Source organism: Epinephelus lanceolatus, chromosome 12 (assembly GCF_041903045.1).
Source record: "Epinephelus lanceolatus isolate andai-2023 chromosome 12, ASM4190304v1, whole genome shotgun sequence".
In the NCBI taxonomy this organism is placed as follows: Eukaryota; Metazoa; Chordata; class Actinopteri; order Perciformes; family Serranidae; genus Epinephelus; species Epinephelus lanceolatus.
The window spans coordinates 16,557,166-16,570,748 of record NC_135745.1 but is presented as its reverse complement, the minus strand read 5'-3'; positions in this window follow the sequence as shown (position 1 = coordinate 16,570,748).

Here is a 13,583-nt window from a genome sequence, read left to right as displayed (position 1 = left end):
ATAAAAAAAAAAAGATTAATAACACCAAGGGACCCACCGATTGTGCTCTTGGGACTGCTACCTGAGGACATCATTCATAAGAGGGACATTTAATCATTCTAGTATGCACGAAGTCCACTACCAGAAGCTGGCTGAAACACGTCCAGGACAGTGAATTGAAATTGTAGAGAAACTATATTCTATGGAAAAACTGACCTTTCACCTAAGGACTAATGAAGGGGTGTCAAACATACGGCCCAGGGGCCAAAACCGGCCTGCCAAAAGGTCCAATCTGGCCCACTAGGTTGACTTTGCACACCTTATGTTGATGCACATGCGAAGGCTGAGAGGTTTCAGCAGCAATTTAAACAGTGAGTAGATACGAACAAAACTTAAGATTGTTAATGGTTTGTAAGGCAGGGGATGACTTAACCTGCTTCTTCAGGAGCTTCCACTTTAATGGAAAATCATGAAAAAATGCAGATGTAATGAAAGTTAGTAGATACACATGCACAATGCTGGGGTAAATGGACAGACTATAAGAGAAAAGATGTGTTGTGTTAGTCAGCTGGTCTGAAGACAACATATCAAAAGTTGTAAAATGAAAGCAGTGGCACCCCCTTTTTCTTTTTTTGTGTGTTTTGTTAATTGAAAAACTAATAAATATAAATTGTAAAAAAAAAAAACGACGAACAACACAATGTAAGAAAAGTATGGAAACACTTGATTAACATCCTCCTGGATCCTGTCTTCATAAAGTAGCCTACTGTCCAAAAGTTTGGAGTCAGATGGTTGAGAGGAGTACTCTACACTTTTAAATGGTGTTTCATGCTTTTATTGTGAGAGCCACTTAAGCACATATTTATATTTGTTAAAAGTGTATGAGTTGATCTGACATATCATATAGGTTCTGATATTATTAAAGTTTACACAACAGTTCCTGTATATTTTGAATAAGGTATAGCAGTGGACTACACTAAGGTTATGTTTATATTTACTTTATTTCTGTGGTAGAATACAGGCACAAGTTATTTTTGCCAGGTGTGGTGCCATGAGGCAGTTTGGTGCGCAAGAAAAAAGCAAAGTGTGGACACTGTTGTGCGTAAATGACGACATGAAGGTTGTGTTTGGTTTTGGATCATAATACGTTTTTGACCGTGTTATCGGTGTTGAAGTATAATAACACGTAATACCTGAGAATACATAGGAATAGGGTGTCAAGTCGAGTCGAGTCGAGTGGACCGTGCAAGATGTAATTTTGGAAGGACTTGGCCTGATGTTTTGTTTCTTTTTTTCAATAAACCTTGTTCAACTTTTTCCCTGCCTCATGTGAATCTCCAGAAAAGGAAAACACAAGTCAAAACAGAGACACCTCACAAACTAAGTGGCCTAGGGACTTCTGTATGTTGAAACGGTCATGACAGTTATTTTGTATAAAGGGTTTGCTATAATGTCATGTTTTGTGTTTGCACAAAAAAATGTGTTTAATGATTCAACTAGACTGACAACTGACAGAGGAGAAAGACACAAAGATCCCTTTAAGCTACACTTAAATAAGAATAGAGGAAATCATCAGCCATTAGTTCAAAAACTGGAAGCTTAGCAAGGCAGGGATCACAATATACAGGGACACACATCCAATCTCAAATTTAAAAATGTAGCCTCAATACAGTATACTAATAAAAAATCTAAATAAAACTATTTTCTATACTACATTAGGTAACCACACACCACAAATAATCATAAGAAAATGTAATTATAATCATAAATAAACCTGAAAAATTCCCATTATCATAACTACTGGCTCAAGTGTATTAGGATGTACTGCAGTTCTGCATGTGGTTTGTCCAAGTAGAGTTTCTGTACCCCAGCAGTAGCTGTTGTTCGACTGCTGTGGGCAGGTACCATTAATGTCACACATTGTACTGTCTCTCTATTTAATTACTTTCAAATGTATTAAAAAATGGAAAACTGGGGTCGCCCAGTAGCCCAGTGTGGAGAGCAGGCACCCATGTACAAGGGCAGTGTCCTTGCCACAGCAGAGACGGGCTCAATTCCAGCATGTGGCCCTTTGCTGTATGTCGTCCCCCTTCTCCACCCTTCACACCCCAAACTGTCCCGTCATTAAAATTAAAAATCTTTAAAAATGGAAAAATAAAAAATTATTCGAGTGTTGCAGAGACTAAATTTAGGATCTGTTACCATCAGCTGTTTATGGGAAACTTATTACTGTCACACCATACTAATAATAACACATCACTTCAGTGCATGAGAAGGCAACGTTAATACATCATTTTGCACTGGAACTGGAACTGTGAAAATAAATAAGCTTGCTAAAAGGTGTCAGTAATTGCTTGGAGTGGAAACAAACGATTTTGGTGTAAACAGGCCAATTTGTGAGCGCTATTCAATTAACTATCACTAATGTTAGCTATCATAGCTAAGTTACCTGACTTAAATTAGCCACACATTCTCCTAGCCACCAGGGGGTGCAGGCCTCCCTGCAGATTTGGCTCCATGGCTATGGCCTTGGAGCTTTGTAATGTGTGCTGATTTACAAAGGTTTCTGTCTCAGTGTCAAGTGCACAATAATAGAAGTCTCAGGTTAGCACTACTGGAACTGAATCGGGGAATATCAGCTGAACATAACATGGATTGACACGTCACAGTTTAAACTTCTTCAGTCTAACCACTGAGCTGACTGCAGAGGGCCCAATAAAAAAACAGCTCCCAAATATATTTACAGCACAATTGCACTGTTATGGTTCAATAATGATCAAGGGTCACTTACACTTCTCTGGACGGGAAAACATGATCAAAATCCAAGTTTCAACAGTATTCTCCCCTGTCATGCAACAATGTGAGGACTTTGACTAAATGGAAGTTTTAATCATTTCATTCTTCTTCTTTTGGGTCCAAAACTATTTCGAATGTAAAGGATTAAGAATTATGCTGTTTTTATCTCTTTAAAAATAGCCATTATTGAAGGAAAGAAGAAAACCATCAAAATATTGGGTGATTACAAACGTTTGAACAGTAGAGAATTTGTTTACAATGTATTTATAATTCTGTCATCCTTATTGTCTATACTGTCATTTTATTATGTTGGTCTATTCTGTGCACAAGGCATCTCATTGCACATCTGCCTGTCCATGAAGAGGGATCCCGCCTTTGTTATAGTGATGGGTGAAAATGAATGAACAAATCTTTCTGAATGACTCTTTTTAATGTCCAGTATGGACCGGGTCTGCCTGCTGAATGTCTGAGTGCCCAAGTTTTCTCACTCACTATTGTTGAAGGATACTGCAAAAACTGCCTGCTACGGTGAGTGAACAAGAAGTGATTGAACTGGACTCAAGCCAGAACCTCCGCCAACCACAGCCAATGGTGCATTCACATGCTCCTTGGATGGTTGTTCATCCGACTTTGGTGTGTTTATGAACTTTAAGTTGTAATGTGGAAACAACATGGATGCTACAAATAAGATGTGTTGTATTTAATTGCTCAGTGTGTTTAAACAACACACTGATAATGAAGAGCAAATTAAACAGATCAGGTGAGCCATGAAATATGATCGGGAACTCATTTTTCAGATTATTCCGACACCACATGAATGCAGAACAAGGCTGCATATATAACTGGGATGTCAGCTTGCCTCTCAAACAACCACAGATCCTTGGTCAGTGACCTTTCTGTAACATCATATTGAGCTTACATAATCTACGCGCATATAAGTTGGATGTTGAATCAATGCGTTTAAGGGGAATGTTTTATTTTCATGAAATTTATACATAATGACTGGGTAATGCATCAAAGAGAAGTTTTGTGGGGCGGGCAGCACTAGCTGTCAAACATGCATGGACTATAAGAGAGCATCATGCAGAGACGGACACCATGTTTTGCAAAAAGTAACAAAACTCAAAAGGTCTGATACCTTTACATGTATCGATGCTGTAAAATGAATTGGTCCAACCATCCCTTCTCTGTTACTCTTCCCGAGGTTTCATACATTTTACCCTGTTAAAAGGGTTTCCTGGTCATGTACCGCCCTCAACGACTATTGGAGACAGATATTTGATGTATTTTTCAGGCTATAGCACCTGACTATCACACAGCCATCTTTGGCGTACCACCCCCAGGCTGCAAAGTCTCAAATTTACAAGCAAATGCTTTGGCATTTGCTTCCCTGCTTGCACACAGATTCATACTTTATAATTGGAAATCAAATTTAACCTTTGTCATTTCTGTAGTGGTTGAGGGATGTACTATTATTTCTATCTTTAGAGAAACTGAGATACAAGATATGTAAAGCCTGCAAAAACTTCACCCTGACCTGGAGTCCCTTAATAGAATTTGTAGAAGGTTTTCCCTTTCAATGATACACCTTAACACTAGTTGTATTGGATAGTTACAACTACTTTATAACATGCTCAAAACATCAATTTACCCAAGATATGATGAGAAGTTCCTGTCTGATTATTTTTGTATTTGTTCTTGTATTTTTCTGTTTATTTAATTTAATTTTTGTTTCAGAGCCTTGGGGTGTGTGTGTGTGTGTGTGGGGGGGGTACATTTCTTTTTGGGTCTATGTTTGTAAGTTGTATGTTTGTTAATGAATAACTGCAAAATAAAGTTGTTTTTTTTTCATTATCCAAATCTAGGGTCAAAGGACACAGGGTGTTGTACGCAGCACAGATTGTAAAGCCCCTCGATGCCAATTTGTTATTTGTGATACTGGTCTTCATAAATGAAAGTGACTTGACAACATGTTACAGTAAATGAATGGGATGTTGGTGCAACAAGTTATTTCTAGGTACGATATCCATATGTTCCTACAATTTACTGTTGGAACAAGATCAGTGTTCTAAATAACAGTGCTTTTTATCCTGTGAGAACAAGATATTTTTGTATAAACAAGCTATTAATAAACAGTTCGTGAGTACAAGCGGCCGAAATGAGTTTCCTCCGTAGGGTGGCTGGGCTCAGCCTTAGAGATAGGGTGAGGAGCTCGGACATCCGGGAGGGACTCGGAGTAGAGCCGCTGCTCCTCCACATCGAGAGGAGCCAGTTGAGGTGGTTCGGGCATCTGGTAAGGATGCCTTCTGGACGCCTCCCTTAGGAGGTGTTTCGGGCAAGTCCAACCGGGAGGAGACTTCGGGGCCGCCCCAGGACACGCTGGAGGGATTACATTGCCCGGCTGGCCTGGGAACGCCTCGGGGTTCCTTCAGAAGAGCTGACGGAAGTGGCTGGGGAGAGGACTGTCTGGACTTCTTTGCTGAGGCTGCTGCCCCTACGACCCACACCCGGATAAGCGGAGGACGACGAATATACAGAACAAGATGTGGGAACAAGATAATACTTTTGTACAAAAAAGTAGAAAGTACAAAATCATGCAAGCCCAGGCACTGGGTTTTCTAGGCTGTGTTCACACTGCAGCTGAGTTGGTCCCTTCTTCAATTTGCCACAGATCTGATATTTTTAGTGCAAAACACATTTCCTGATACAGTAGTTCTCAAAGTGACACCTGGGATTTTAGACATCACCAGTTAATTATCTTATCTAGAACAACTGATGGTTACCTGTATGTGTGCTAACGCATGAAAACCATAAACTGGGACTTATGAAGAGTATACATTATCCTTGTATTGCCCTTTCGTGTAAATATGTATCTTTTCTCGCAGTCATACTGATAAAATGTTGAAGAAAAAAACGCTTGCATTCAGGCTGCTGTGCTTGTAGGATGTCAGTGGTGTTTCCTATCTGAGAATATTTATGTTATCTACTCTGGTGGGGAGACAGTAAAAAGAGAGATAAACTTGGGTCTGCAGATATATTATATGTTTTCAGCAAGTGCTGGGAAAAAAGTGTTGCACTGTAGAAAACCGATGTCTTGGAAACTTTTCAGGGATCCTGATAGAAATTGCACAACACATTGAGATAATTTGCCTCGAAGAGTTGCAGTCAGGGCTGGAACTTGGAAACTGTTATGAATTCAATCACAAAATATCAACAAATGAGCCAAATGCGGTTTATTTATTTTTCAAACTGCATCTCTGTAAGAACCGTGTGATGTGATTGTGCCTCTATTTGCTATATGTGGTAACTGTGTTCAGGGTCACGGGAGGACTTGAGGCCTCATGAGGTCAAGTTGCTGTCTGTCACACAGCGGGAAAAACACATTCACACTGCTGACAATTCAGCGTATCCAATCCACCCTTTCTACATGACTTTGGACTGTGGGAGGAAATCTGAGCACCAAGAGGAAACAGGAGCCGACATGGTGAGGACAAGTAAACACCACACAGGAAGAATCTATTTGACAGAATCAGCTGTTTTTGCAGGGCTATCTGCCTCTGTAGGAGCAGTACAGATGCTGTATAACTATGAATTAGCTTTTGAGATCATCAGTGATTTGATTATTATTTTGAGTTTGCTTGTTAAACTGCATAGAGCTAGCCTGGAAATCCAGACTCAAATCTAGAAAGATTTTGAGTCTGACCCTCACCGATACACCCTTCCTACCCAAGGGGCGGCACTAACTGAGGCATTCCAAATGCCGCCGCACGCAATTGGATAGCACGATGGCCAATCAGAGCAAAAAACAAGGTGACGTATTCATTGCACTAAGCCCCATTTGTTTGCCGACCAGTTGGGGTAAACTGATATATTATGCTTTTGCCATATCCCATCGGCAAAACGGCAAAAACATCCTTCCTGGAAGTGAAGACTTCTAGGGCAGTCTTCTGTTCCTCTCTCAAGGAAAAAGATAAGTGTAGTTGGCTTAGCGTTTCTTCCAAAGCTTAATTGAATGGACACGGCCCTTCGGCAGCTGCCATCTTAGCTGTTTACTTTTCGACTCCTATGTCTGCCCAGAGCCCACTTCTGTCAGATAGACTGATCTGATTGGTCCGATTTAAGATTCAAAGTGCTCTGCTCGTTGGGGCCAGATTCCCGTGCAGTGCAAATTCGAATTTGCTAGGGGCAGGGCATCTGGATTTCCAGGTAAGCATAGAGCCACTACATTAAAGGTTTAACTAGTTTGAGTGTTTAAATGGGATCTATTATGCTCGTTTTTAGGGTCATACTAGTAGTTCGGGTTTCTACCGGAACATGTTTACATGCTTTAATGTTCAAAAATCACTTAATTCTCATACTGATTACCTTTCCCTGATGTTAGCATGTTGCTTCATGTAGCAGTGTAGGCTAGTAGTGTGCCTCAAGCATACAAAAAACCCATTATGATCTGACAAGTGCTTGTAGCCAAATTATAAAAAAAAATATTGAACACAGAGTATTCAGGACGGTGTGAAGCCTGAGGTGTTTTGCTCACTGGGATTTACTTTAACATATATTTACCTTATTATTTGAAACTTTGGCCATGTTTAAAGCCCCTACAAGGAACTTTCATTTTGAGTTGATTTTGGCGACCCTGTGGACAAAAGCGGTAGTGTTTTGCCGGAATGAAGCCTACATTTCCCTTGAGCTCTAGCGCGTATTGCCGTAAAGACGCTTACCTGGCTCGCACATGTGTTTGTTTTGGGGATGAATGAAACAACAAGACGGGAAAACTTTACCCTCGCTCCTATCAGGGATCCCAGCTCACCTCTGCCGCGCCCCAGCTCCACCTCTCCGGCGTAAGCGCCACTGCCACCGGGGTAAATGCAGCGGTCAGCTGGTAAGGATGAAAGCCCATTTGGCGAGCACTTCCACGGCTTCTTGGACTGAGTATGGAGCAGTGCCTCGCCTCTTTATTTCTCAGCACTCGCTGGACCCTGTCGGTGCCTGGCTGGTACCTGTCATAGGCCCGGATGAGGTGTTCCAGCCCCGCGGCCCCTGCTCTCCTCATCCCCGCTGGCGCGGGGTGAATCTGCCCAACCTGCGGCCTCTGTGTGTTGCTCCCCGGACAGCTAACGCCGTGGACCCGCCGGCTCCTGCCAGGATTGGGCTGGTAAATGCTAGATCGCTAGCGAACAAAACGTTTATCCTGAAGGATTTCCCGACTTCCCGAGGATTGGATTTTCTCTCTGACCCTTTAAGCTGACAGGCATGTGAGAAAGTAAAAACTTTGAAAAGTGGTGGAATGTAACTAAGTACATTAACTCAGTTTTACAAAAAAGGTAATTTGGGTAACATACATGTTTTCAAGTGGACTTTATTTTAGTTATTTTGTATTTGTTGTAAAACTCTACATTTTGGGAGGGCACAGTCCCGGCAGGACAAGCAGTGATGTCTTGGTAAAAAACAACAGCTTTTTGTGGCACTATCTGCACTGACAGGTTGCTACAAAACACCCACAATTGGAGCCTAAAAGCCCCTGAAACACTATCAGTTTTGTTGTTTGTTGGCTTGAGCAGTGATCTGTAGTAGTCTGCAGCCTGGCATCCATCTCACCTAGGTGACACGCCATCCACCTTCACCTCCACCTCCCAGTGACATATTCAGCCTATATATTACATCACTTAAGAACCACTGAATGACACAAATGAAACGTGCAAACATATTGGTGGCTTGCAGAAACGTGTAATGCAAACATTTTCTTCTGGTGACTGGGCTGAGGTGTAGTCAACTTACTGAGGATGGCGCTTCCTGGTGGCTCATTTAGCAAAGCTCTCTTGAAATGTGGGACTTGTGTTTCATGTCGTCCTCTTGTCTCACGTCCCGTTGCTCTTTCGGCTACACGAACTAAAAGAGAAAGAAACCTTTTTAGAAGGACACTCACAGTGGTGGATCCTGATTTGTTGTCATTTCATGGACCAGTGATTCAAACTGTATGAATACAGAGAGGAGGTGCAAGGATGTTTCAGTTCACACACCTTGCCAAATGTGTTCTGACAAAAAAAAGCATTTATCCCAGAAAAGGGTTTGAATAAAGATACCAGGACAAGGAAACAAGGTCTTACCACACAACCAAAGAGACACCGTATTTCAAAGGAACCTTTTTTGATAGGCTGTATCTTAGAAAAGATTTGGTTTAGGATACTGATTGTCTGTATATTTTAACATAAACTGTTGAAATTACCAGAAAAATTGATGCAAACCTGGCAAACATCCTGTCCGTCTCCTCCGTCAGATGCTGCCTTTGTGTTTTGCCTGCCTTTACAGGAGGCTGTAATTGAGTTCAGCTGCAGTCTGCCTTTCTGCCAGATGACATGACACCTTGGGTAAATAGAAATTTTGAGATGTCAGTCTTGTTTGCAAATGAAAGAAACCAATCTGAGCTTTTCTTTTTTTCTCACACAAAATATATTTGATATACACCATCTGTAATTACTGGAACACAAACAAGCACGAATCCAGCGAGGTACAAACATTTGCAGGTGGAAAGAGGAACATACACTCAAACCCTCAAAGCAGGAAACCACAGGCTGCTGGTACACCTCACTTCTTTTGATTAGCTGTTGGCACATTGATTAAACTTCTCAGTATTTTTCCCTTGAATCTTGCCAGGTGTGAAGCAGGTCCTCTCTCCAAATCAATAGCTCTATCGGGGTTATCACCAAATCTCTCTCTCTGCCTCTCCTCTTTTAAAGCTTTTCAAACAGAGCATGAAAAAAGTAATCCTCAAACTCTGAGAGTGCCACATCACGGATTAAATTCCCAGAAGAGCGCACTGAGCTCAAAAGGAGAAAGTCAAGGTCATCTGCAGACTGTGCATCTGAAATTACCTCTGGATGATTAAGAGACTGTGGATGATAGCCGTCACCTTTTCCAATGTGATAAGGAGCTATCGGGCTCAGGAAAGCTGAGGAATGTAACACAACGCCTTCAAGATTAAAAATTCTTCTTTTTACCCTCCATCTAGCAGCACATGGGCACAAGTTTACTTCCAACTGGAAACAAGGCTGTGTCCCAGTTCCATACTACATCTAATATATACAACACAAAACACATACTACTTGTCTTAGTATACTGTATTTGCAGTTAGTATCCAATAAAATTATGGAACTTTAACATTTTAAACATACAGGAAATGACGCAATGCATGCAGTGTTTGATGTCAATCAATCAATCTGTTGGTGCCACTAACAAGTAAACTTCACAAATGCTGACATCCAAATGTTCTCCCAGGATTTATTTGTTTTTTTGTTTGCTTTTCAGAGTGTTCACAAAACTTTTTTTTACCATCATGCACATTGGGTTTTCTTCTTTGCAGCTGTGAGCAGCTACTTAAATTCCTTTGTGCATAACTTTATGACTTTGTGCATTGACAGCAAACCCATAAATCAAGTTGTTTTGTTATGCATACTGAATGTTTTGATTACACTTATTACAGTCACTTTTCAAGTGTGAACACAGGACATTCACAACACTTGCTTGGATTTAGTGAGTAGTATGAATTTGGGACACAGCGAAAGAATCGACAACCACACACATGATTCTGCACAGCAGAGCTTTGATTAAAATGTTTGCAGTGGCAATGCTAATATGCATGTCTACTCTGTTAACCATCTTAGTTCAGTGTGTTACAGGGCTAATATTTGATAAATAGCACTAAATGCAAGGTACACCTGAGGCTGAGGGCAGTGGCACCAGCAGTGGCCAGGGGGGCCCTGATACAATTGTCGGCACTGCTTGTTGGGAAGGCGGCTGAACAATACTCTGAACAACTGGCAGGGCCGTTTCCAATGGGTCCCTTAAACTCTCACCTCAAGATATCAAAATGAAAATGGGTTTTATGGGTACCCACAAGTCTCCCCTAAACCTGAGAAGGCATGGTCTCAGTAAATATTTTGTTCCTTACAATCAGTGTAGGCTAGCTGTGTCTTTTTAAGCAAAAGAACAGCCAATCTGAACAATGAATCACCTAACACATGTATGCCTATACACAGATACAAAACAGGGTTGCTGTGAAACTAAAAATGTTAACTGTACTGATGAGTCTATGTGGTCAGATAATTAGAAATACTAACTGCAAAATAAGAAACTACAATATATCAGTGTGCGACTTCTTGATTCTACTACACACGTCAATAGCATAATCCAATACCTGAAATTCAGTTATGGCTTGTGGTTTTCAGTGGTTTCACCTGGCCATCTCTTTGAAATATTTCTGGGGTTGCCACTGCCTGAGGGAATACTCTTAGTTTCAGAGGTATTAAGGCAGAAAACTATTGAACAAATTAACAAAAGCTGACCTGATGGTGGCGCTAGAGGAAAAGTCAGATGATCATCAAAGTCTAAAAAATGTATCCCATGGGATACATGAATGTGTCAAGTGGAATTCAGGGTCATCTATCCAACAGTTGTTTAGATATTTTAGTAAGGACCAAAACAAGCAACTGACCAGCCAATAGTTTTGCCATCACTACAGCCACATCACTAGCCAAACCATTCTTATTCCCAACTCATCAAATGCTGCTTTGTCTGTGATTTCAGTGTCAGACACAGATGTAAAAAGGCACCTTTTGCAGAAGTTTGAAACACCATGGTAATATGAGGACTGGGAAAGTCCCTGCTGAGCACGCAGGAGGTTGGATGGATAGGTCCTAGACTTTCACCCGGGAGGCCGCTGTTCACTTCCTGTGTGAATGTTGAGCCATACCATGATGTTTTTTTTAAACCTAACCACATGCCTCACAGCAAGAGGGTTCCTGGTTCGATCCCAGGAGGGAACCCTTCTGTGCGGAGTTTGCATGTTCTCCCTGTGAAGGTAAATTGGTGACTCTAGATTGGCCGTAGGTGTGAATGGTTGTCTGTCTCTGTGTGTTAGCCCTGCGATAGGCTGGCAACCCTGCCTCTCTCCAGCCCCCCTACCTCCCCACCACAATGCACATAACAAGCGCAAATTGACAGGGTGTCCTGGAACATCAACAGGGGTATACCTAGTACATCCTATAAAGACATGAAGTCGATTGACAAAACAGTGATTTTTGACAAGTTGGGATGAGAACATGTTGCACTAGCATGGCTAAAAATGACATAGCACACAATGAAAACAGATGAGATGCTTTGGATCCCCTCTGTGACAAAAAAGTTTTTTAAGATCAAAAGTTCAATTCTGTTTAGAAATTTTGTATAATTAATGAGATAAAATGTGTGAAAATTGCTGAATAACAGAGAGACAGCTGGACCGGAAACTTATTGCTCATAATCACAAGGAAAAAAAGTGCCCTCAGGTTCACCTCATTTCAGGGTTTTTCTCTCATCAGTGAAGAATAAATGTAAAACTGTGCACAGTGGAAACATTTTCCGACAGACTTTTTCTCTCTGAGCTTTTGTCTAAAAATACTGGACGCCACGCTGTGAAGCAGGGCTCTGATTTCAGTTTCAGAGTACCTGGATCCATTTGCTTGATGAGAATGGTCATTGCTGGTCTGTTTCCCAGGCTTTAGTCCAGTGAGCCCAGTAAGAGGATGCCTGAGAGATGATGCCTGAAACCCTCCTCCTCCGCTGACAGACGCACACACAAAGACACCGGCGGAGGTTCCCAGCTGATGGAGACAAGTCGCTCTTCACAGTCTGTCAGTGTGGATGAGACTGGTCTGCAGGTGAAGACAAAGAAATGGAAGCAGCAGTTGGGAGTTTTAGTTTCACGTTTTCATTTTCTCAAACATTAATGATCTCATTAGTGGATGTAAACTTTGAAACCAAACAGTTTCAGAGTTTAGGAACTGGTTAAATTTAGAATAATAAGGATGTTTATACATCACTGCATGCGTGACTTTCTTAGACTTTGGACTGCAACTGCAGCTATTGCTCACAGCCATCTTATGCAGCAATTATGAACATGACAAGCTCTGCTTTCCTCCGTTCACAAATTATAATTACAGATGAACCGAGGGGGGCAGCATGGTTGTGTAGAGGCACAGCATGAGGGTGAAATATTCCTTTAAAGGTATCCTGAGTTTTTTGTTTTTTGTTTTTTTTTTTTACCTCTAGTAGCGCTGTCGAACAGTTTACCTTTCATATTCTCAAACAAATGGACGTCGACTTGGTTTCCTCCATATCCAAAAAATCACCAACGCTCTCTTTGAAAGTCTGTTTTTTCTTTCTTTTCATTTCTTCAGTTGTTATCGCTGGTAGAAACTTCCACACCGTTAGGTCCCCTGTATCCTGCTGTTACTACAAACATGTCTGAACCTTTCTTAAACTTTGTCTACCTTTAAAATGTAGACTTTTACATATACCTTTAATGCTGTAATCGCCATCATTTACTTGAGTGAATTATTGATTTGAACAAACATGTAGGCAATGAGTGTGTCAAATATGACAACTTAGTTCTTTCTACATCTTTTTACAAACAATGATCCCATTATCTGCAGAGATCAAAATGATAAAGGTTAATCCACGTACACCTCCATATTTTTCATTTTCAATCTCGTGTAACTATTGTCATGATTAGCTTTTAATGAACTATTCAAAATTTAGTAGTAATCTAATAGCCACCTTCTAGAACAGGTATAGTCTCACTGTGACATGAATAAAGTGTAACTCAAGCAGCACTTTCACACAAGTGGAGCATTTCAGACGACAACTCCGTACAGAGGATGTACTCGCACATCAGATTGCCTCCAGCTACAGAAACAGCGGATAAGCTGCTGTCCCATGTTCTTTCTCTGCTTCCAAGAAGGCTTACCAGGATGAATCATCTTGACTCTGTATGA